Raw genomic sequence first — 8,491 nt, forward strand, 5'->3', positions numbered from 1 at the left:
ATGGCTAAAAAAAATCACAACTTTAAAAAAATGTGTGTGTCATTGCTATTTCTGTGACTTGTAACTATTTTTTGTTTTTCTGTTAATAGAACTGTATGATTTTTTTTTGCATATTGCTGAAGAAATATTCTTACATCATGATAGATTGAACTGTCTTTTAGGCTGTGTGCCCACTATGCGTTTTTTAAGCGTTTCCGCAGCGGCAATTCCGCTGCAGAAACGCTTAAAAAACGCTTGGTAGAAGGTCTGCTATGTTCCCCAATGATAATCCACATGTGCTGTGCACATGCTGCGGAAATTTCCGCTACGGATTATCATTGCGGAAAAATCTGCAGCACTACCAATTATTTTGCAGAATCGCGGCGTTTTCACCGCCATTGACTTGCATTGAATCGCATAATATCCGCATGACTACATGTGCACATGGGGATATTAAGCGATTCAATGTGCGGATGGTACTGGGTCCTGAGAAGAGGAGACTCTCCTCCAGACCCGGGTACCATAGTACCTGTTAAAAAAAAGAATTAAAATAAAAAAAATTATTATACTCACCTTCTGATGGCCCCCGGTCTCCATAGCGATCTATCCTGGCTTGCCGGCAGCTCGCAATGGTCTAAAGGGACCTTCCATGACGTCATTTAGTCATGTGATAGGTCACGCGACTGCTGACGTCGGCGGACGCGTGACCTGTCACATGACTAAATGACATCATGGAAGGACCTTTCACACCACCGCGAGCCGCCAAAGACACTGGACGCAAGACCGGACGCAGCGGAGAAAAGACCGCGGGCCATCAGAAGGTGAGTATAATGTTTTTTTTTTATTTTTTACCATTTTTAATTTTTTTGGTCACACTATATAAATCCATGCCGGTTGCATGGATTTATATAGTGTGACCAAGTTGTCAAGCACTTTCCAAGTGATGCTAAAATCGCTTGGAAAGCTCTTGTCAACCCGCATGCAGAAATGCAAGTGAAGAACGCTTCACATCCGCTTGTCTCTGGCAGGAAAAACGCATGTACAATCCGCATGTACAATCCACATGTACAATCCGCATGTACAATCCACATGTACAATCCGCATGTACAATCCGCATGCGTTTTTTTCTGCCAGGGAGATGCAGAAACGCTCAGAAAAAATCCGGAGCATTTCTGCATCGTGGGCACATAGCCTTACAGATGATAATAACAAATATGTTTAGTTTCTTGATTCACTTTTTTGGGCTGGGGAAAGGAGAGTGAAGTAAACTTTTAGCTTTTTATTTTTTGAATATTTTTATATCAGTTTTTTAAATGTTTACTTAATCTTTAGCCCCCTGGAATTAGAGGACTTGAACCTGTGATCTGCAGGCAGTGATATTGACATCCTTCTATGAAGCCCAGCTAGCCTCATTCAGGGTTTCATAGGAGAACCAAATGGCAGATACGAGGGCCTTTAGAAGGATTGCATTACATGAGGAGGCTGGGGGAGGCTGATGGACAGCAATGCACACTCAGTTTTTGACAGTGGCATGTAAATGGTTAAGCAGCAGACGTGATTGATCAAAGCTGTTAGCGTCAGATAATGGCTGTAAAACCCTGCAAGCATATGCCAAGTATGGAAAGGGTCATCTCCTGAGCCAGCTTCATACACTCACACACTGATTGTGGAATAAAGTTAGGTCAGAGTTTACAAAGTGGTTAACAGTGTTGATTCACGTACTTTAGATTAATGGCATTTAAAGGGGTTTTCCTCTAAGGAGATGGACATATTGCCCTGCTCCCCCTTGATGAAATCAGTGTTGTGTATAATGTGATGTGTAATCTGAATAAAGTCCTGCATCCTGTGTACATATGGCATTACAATGCATAGTCACATACCTTACCCTTAGTACCTTGCTTAACCAAAAAACACACAGACACACGTTGACTTGCTGGAAAATTAATTGGCCACGGCCTTTATTAAACCTTTTAACACAGGTAAAAAAAACAAAAAAACTTCAAGTAATAACATAATAACTCCAACCAACTGCAGCTTAGCCAAAGCTCGAGCCCATTTACATTACCTATAACTTACTGTCCATTCGGTTCCCTGAACGACTAACCCCACCGGCCATCTTGCCTGGAGTAAATGTGACACCCCAGGGGTCTGGTTGCCACAGTGATAGAGATATTACGTCTGAGAGCAGGTGGGAGGTCTCTTGGTCAGGGATCCTATGCATGCCACACCTCCTGCCCAGTCCTGGGAGGGGAAGAACTTCCCCTATATAAACCTAGGGCTGAGGCAGGGTTAGTGAGTAGAGAAGAAGTAGAGACAGAGAAAAGAAGCAAATATAGGAACAGAATATCAGGAGCGCTGTGGGAGCAGTGTTACAAGGAGTCAGGGGCTGGCAGCTGCAGAGCTCGCCCTGACTGAGAAGTATCACCGGACCCGGAGTCCGAGGCTGTGGGGACTAATCTCTACCCAGCAGCAGAAACCGACCGGCAGGGGATTGCAGGTCCTCTGGCCCAGAAACCCGAAGGCACGGTCACACGCGTGGGACCAGCACCGCCATCGTGGAGCGGAAGCCATTAGAAGGCCCCGAGTCACCGGCCATACGGGTGAGCACCACACGGTACACTGAGGGACGTGGGCTACTTTTACCTGCCTCTAGCAAGGTAGCCAGAAGAGTACAGTTAGTTGGGAAGGCCTACAACTCCGCCTGGCCAGGGGAGATCCCATCTGCTCAAGGACTGACCAGGCCCCGATTGCTAGCAAGTACTCCGGGAGGGTCTATCTTTGTCACCAGTAAAGACCCTGAACTACACCGCATCGTCTCTGAGTGGTCCCTACTATCCCCATCATCCACGTCGGCTGCCCTGAGGCCATACCCCTCCCGTTGGGGGTTATACCATCCACGCTGCACCATCCTTCCACCGGCCTCAGCGGTCTGCCCTGCAGCGGCAGCTCCATAGCTGCATTCAACGGGTGGCATAGTCATCCACCATCTACTGCTAATAGACTGCCACTTAGTCTGACTCCCTGGGCACGGACTGGGTCACCGCCACGAGACTACTACCCCCATCTGATCCGGCTCCGGGTAGGCTCCCGCGTGCGCAACGCTGCGCTACTCAGGCCCAGGGGCGCGTCATAAGCAGGCAAGCATAATCCCCCCCACACCGAGGGCCATTTCTACCATTGCTTGCAGATCCAATTTAAAGATGTCGTTACCTATTTCAGACAAATGGATCCAATCACTCCTGAATAGGGCTGGCAAACCTCCCTCCAATTCAACGTGCCGAAATGAAAAACGTCCAATAGATGGCATAAATTTACTCATGGATCTATTCACACTTTTGCTTATTTTGTCGCAAAATTTTAAATCTATAGACTTTACCCACGATAGACGGAATACGATCTCTGAAAATATAATTTTGACTCCAAAAAACATTTTTTTTTTACTCTAGTAAACCCTTTTTCATTTGTAATAATAAATCCACTGTACCCAATTTACCAACGTCATTCCCTCCTAAGTGCACGATGATTACATCTGGGGACAGAGATCTTTCACCCATCAGGGCAGCTTGCTCCACCAGTCCTTCCCATCTTTGTCCCCTAATCCCAAACCAACAGATCCTTACGTTATCGGCAGACAAAGACAGGTTCGGACCATAGTACCGCTGCTGCTCTCTCCACTCTGCCCAGTGCACGAAGAAATGACCCAGTATCCATACTGTTATACCCACAAAAACTACAAATAAAGGGGAAGATTAGTACACATCACTTTCTGATGTACACACAATAACATCCTGAACCCCATCTCCCCAACCTGGCAGCACCAATCCTGAAAGAATGAGTGGAAAAATATTTACCACTCACATTCAATTTTGACAAACATTTATTCAAAATACCCCTGAATTGGAACTGAGTCAATGGCTTACCAGACCAGTGAAGCAAAAACTTCTCCCCACCTGCTAGTCGCAACCTTAAATAATTTTTAACTAAACAAACCGGACAGATTACTTTACCTGCTAAACGCTGCATTTTTAAAGAAGTACCCTTACCGGCTTGATAAGTTTTGGATTTGGCAATATAAATTACTACTGTCTCCTTCTTTACTGTAACGTGTTGAAAAGTCAAACCTACAACCTATCATCTCTGCCCCTCGGCAACAACTCTCCTATGTGCAGAGCTCCAAAAAACAAAAGCGCAGCTGCTGTGCAGAATAAGAGGGCTTCTTAGTTATCATAACAGCATGAGAATGCAATTGTACATAAATTTAACAACATTTCAGGAGAAATAGGGCATCTGCCATCACAAACGACTTTCTCCTTCTTGTAACCTTTAATACCTGTTTAATCAGGAAATAATCATTACATGCCCTCTGACTAATAATTCTCACAAAAAATGACACACCAGACAATGTTTTAACTACTGTGGAATAGGCGAGACCTTTGTCAAAAAGTGATAGTATGAAAAATAAACAGATTGTTCTAAAAACTTATTAGCGTCCAGTTTCTTACTTCTACAAAATTTGACCCATGAAACCCAGGTCGACAAATAACCTTTCCATGTAGAACCAGCCATACACCGCTGTAATAGCTCCACTAACCTGACCAAATCAATCCCCAGAGATACTCCGGACACTCCACTCCCCTCTCCTGGGCACCTGGGGCGAGCCTGAAGGACCTCTCATACTGAAAATGAGAAAGTGAAACAGCCACTGAAGTATCACTATTATCGACCTGCACCGCCTTCAGCCAAATATTCTACTTTAAACACAGCAGTAATAGATGCAAAAGAATTTTAACAACTAAACCACATTTACAGTACAGACCAAAAGTTTGGACACACATTCTCATTTTAAGATTTTTCCGCATTTTGATGACTATGAAAATTGTACATTCACACTGAAGGCATCAAAACTATGAATTAACACATGTGGTATTATATACTTAACAAAAAAAGTGTGAAACAACTGAAAATATGTCTTATATTCTAGGTTCTTCAAAGTAGCCACCTTTTGCTTTGATGACTGCTTTGCACACTCTTGGCATTCTCTTGATGAGCTTCAAGAGGTAGTCACCGGAAATGGTCTTCCAACAATCTTGAAGGAGTTCCCAGAGATGCTTAGCACTTGTTGGCCCTTTTGCCTTCACTCTGCGGTTCAGCTCACCTCAAACCATCTTGATTGTGTTCAGGTCTGGTGACTGTGGAGGCCAGGTCATCTTTTGTAGCACCCCATCACTCTCCTTCTTGGTCAAATAGCCCTTACACAGCCTGGAGGTGTGTTTGGGGTCATTGTCCTGTTGAAAAATAAATGATGGTCCAACTAAACGAAAACCGGATGGAATAGCATGCCATTGCAAGATGCTGTGGTAGCCATGCTGGTTCAGTATGCCTTCAATTTTGATTAAATCTCCAACAGTGTCACCAGCAAAGCACCCCCACACCATCACACCTCGTCCTCCACGCTTCACGGTGGAAACCAGGCATGTAGAGTCAATCCGTTCACCTTTTCTGGGTCGCACAAAGACACGGTGGTTGGAACCAAAGATCTCAAATTTGGACTCATCAGACCAAAGCACAGATTTCCACTGGTCTAATGTCCATTCCTTGTGTTCTTTAGCCCAAAAAAGTCTCTTCTGCTTGTTACCTGTCCTTATCAGTGGTTTCCTAGCAGCTATTTTAACATGAAGGCCTGCTGCATGAAGTCTCCTCTTAACAGTTGTTGAAGAGATGTGTCTGCTGCTAGAACTCTGTGAGGTATTGACCTGGTCTCTAATCTGAGCTGCTGTTAACCTGGGATTTCTGAGGCTGGAGACTCGGATAAACTTATCCTCAGAAGCAGAGGTGACTCTTGGTCTTCCTTTCCTGGGGCGGTCCTCATGTGAGCCAGTTTCTTTGTAGCGCTTGATGGTTTTGCAACTGCACTTGGGGACACTTTCAAAGTTTTCCCAATTTTTCGCACTGACTGACCTTCATTTCTTAAAGTAATGATGGCCACTCATTTTTCTTTACTTAGCTGTTTTTTTCTTGCCATAACACAAATTCTAACAGTCTATTTAGTAGGACTATAAGCTGTCTATTCACCGTACTTCTGCACAACTCAACTGATGGTCCCAACCCCATTTATAAGGCAAGAAATCCCACTTATTAAACCTGACAGGGCACACCTGTGAAGTGAAAACCATTTCCGGTGACTACCTCTTGAAGCTCATCAAGAGAATGCCAACAGTGTGCAAAGCAGTCATCAAAGCAAAAGGTGGCTACTTTGAAGAACCTAGAATATAAGACATATTTTCAGTTGTTTCACACTTTTTTGTTAAGTATATAATTCCACATGTGTTAATTCATAGTTTTGATGCCTTCAGAGTGAATGTACAATTTTCATAGTCATGAAAGTACAGAAAAATTTTAAAATGAGAAGGTGTGTCCAAACTTTTGGTCTGTGCTGTATATGACAAACAATTCACGGCAAGGACTATCCTTTTCCTACTGGATTTAATGATGATATTCCTATTCGCCAGCTGGCTACCCCAAACTACTATAACCACTAAAATAGTAAACAGTAGAGATGAGCGGTGTTCGACTAGAACTGTTCGCCATTCTCAAATTCGAGCTGTTTTGGGCGGTGTTCGAGTCGTTCGACGAACCCGAACGATTTGCAAAAAATTCGGCTGTTCGAGGTTATGTTCGATAACTGTTCGTGCACCAAAAGCTTGTCCTGCATGTCTGGCATTTAGAGCACCAATCATGCAGGGATTGTCTGCCACTCACTGTAATGCCACAGCCATGGTGGTTGTGACATTACAGTGATTGCCCAAATCGATGGGAACAGTGCTCACAGTGAAACATGAAAAGCCGGCAATTCAGCAGCGGCATACACCGGTACCCGACAATTTAGAACAGAAAGAATAGAGAATCACACATAGATTAGATAGATAGAAACATGTCAGTCACATATATATGAAGTACAGTGACAGTGTTGATTACTGTTCTTTTCATTTAGTGTTAAAATAAAGGATTTATTTAAAAAAAAATTGGCGTGGGGTTCCCCGTAATTTTAGTCTCTAGCGGAGGTTAAGCAGACGGCTGGGGCAGATGTTTGAAGCCTGGGAAGGGGGTAATACCCACGGAGCTTCCCAGGCTACTAATATCAGCCCCCAGCTGAATACCTAGCCTTTACTAGCTATTAAAATTGGGGACCCCCTCAAAAAATGACGTGGGGTCCCCCCTATTTTAATAGCTAGCAAAGGCTAGGCAGACAGCTGGGGGCTGATATTAATAGCCCAGGAAGGGTGCCAGGAATATTGGCCCCCTCCCAGGCTAGAAACACCAGCCGTCAGCCACCCCAGAAATGGCGCATCCATAGGATGCGCCAATTCTGGCACTTAGCCTCGCTCTTCCCACTGCCCTGTAGCGGTGGCAGTGGGGTAATAGGGCTGGGGTTGATGTCAGCTTATAATGCCAGCTGACATCAAGCCCGGGTTAGTAATGGAGAGGCGTCTATAAGACACCCCCATTACTAACCCCATAGTCAAAGTTAAAAAAAACACAAACACCCAGAATAAAGTCCTTTAATTGAAATAAACACACAATTCTTTATTGTTCTAACTTAAACCATACTTACCATCACGCCCATTCCAGCTGAAGCCAATGTCTCCTGCAATAAAAGAAAAATAATAAAGCAACATCATCCTTACCTTTCCATGGTTCCCACGACGGCTTCAGCTCTGCTACATTCACATAACAGGCTGGATCGCAGCAGAACGCTGCCATTCAGCTTGCCATGCCGCACACACTGAGAAGCGCAGGCATGCTTGCGCTCCTCAGTGTCTCGCTGTGACGGCATAAAGATGAGCCGAGTTCATGTCCAATGAACTCGGCTCACCTCTGGCACGTCACTGAAAGCGTGGGAAAATTCTCCTGCACTCAGAGCTTCAGCATGAGAATTCTCCCACGCTGTCAGTGACGTGCATGAGGTGAGCTGAGATCATTGGACATGAACTCACCTCATGCACGTCACTGACAGCGTGGGAAAATTCTCACGCTGAAGCTCTGAGTGCAGGAGAATTTTCACATGCTGTCAGTAACGTGCATGAAGTGAGCTGAGTTCATTGGACATGAGCTGACCTCATGCACGTCACTGACAGCGTGGGAGAATTCTCACGCTGAAGCGCTGAGTGCAGGAGAATTTTCCCACGCTGTCAGTGACATGCATGAGGTGAGCCGAGTTCATTGGACATGAACTCGGCTCATCTGGATGCCGTCACAGCGAGACACTGAGGAGCGCAAGCATGCCTGCGCTTCTCAGTGTCTGCGGGATGACAGGCTGGACGGCAGCTTTATGCTGCGGTCCAGCCTGTCATCTCGATGTAGCAGAGCTGAAGCTGTCGTGGGAACCATGGAAAGGTAAGGATGATGTTGCTTTATTATTTTTCTTTTATTGCAGGAGATCGTTGGCTTCTGCTGGAATGGGCGTGATGGTAAGTAGGGTTTAATTTAGAACAATAAAGAATTGTGTGTTTAT

Source organism: Phyllobates terribilis, unplaced genomic scaffold (genome assembly GCF_046119375.1).
Source record: "Phyllobates terribilis strain yellow unplaced genomic scaffold, ASM4611937v1 Scaffold_5__5_contigs__length_657084704, whole genome shotgun sequence".
Taxonomy (NCBI): Eukaryota; Metazoa; Chordata; class Amphibia; order Anura; family Dendrobatidae; genus Phyllobates; species Phyllobates terribilis.